We start from the raw sequence: 215 nt of genomic DNA on the forward strand, positions 1-215 counted from the left end.
AATCTCTCTTTCTGATGGGTGTTCAGTGGTATCGACATCAGCTGGAATATTAGTCCTTGCTGTTGGATGCCTTATTATCAGTGCCATGATGGTAAGAGAGAGCCATTTCGAGACCACACTGTACCCAGAAGAAGCCACCCCTGCTATATATTTTCATACCATTCCGACATAAGCTTGTTCTACTTGGTGTGAACCCTACACCAAGATAACACATA

Source organism: Penaeus monodon, chromosome 19, assembly GCF_015228065.2.
Source record: "Penaeus monodon isolate SGIC_2016 chromosome 19, NSTDA_Pmon_1, whole genome shotgun sequence".
In the NCBI taxonomy this organism is placed as follows: Eukaryota; Metazoa; Arthropoda; class Malacostraca; order Decapoda; family Penaeidae; genus Penaeus; species Penaeus monodon.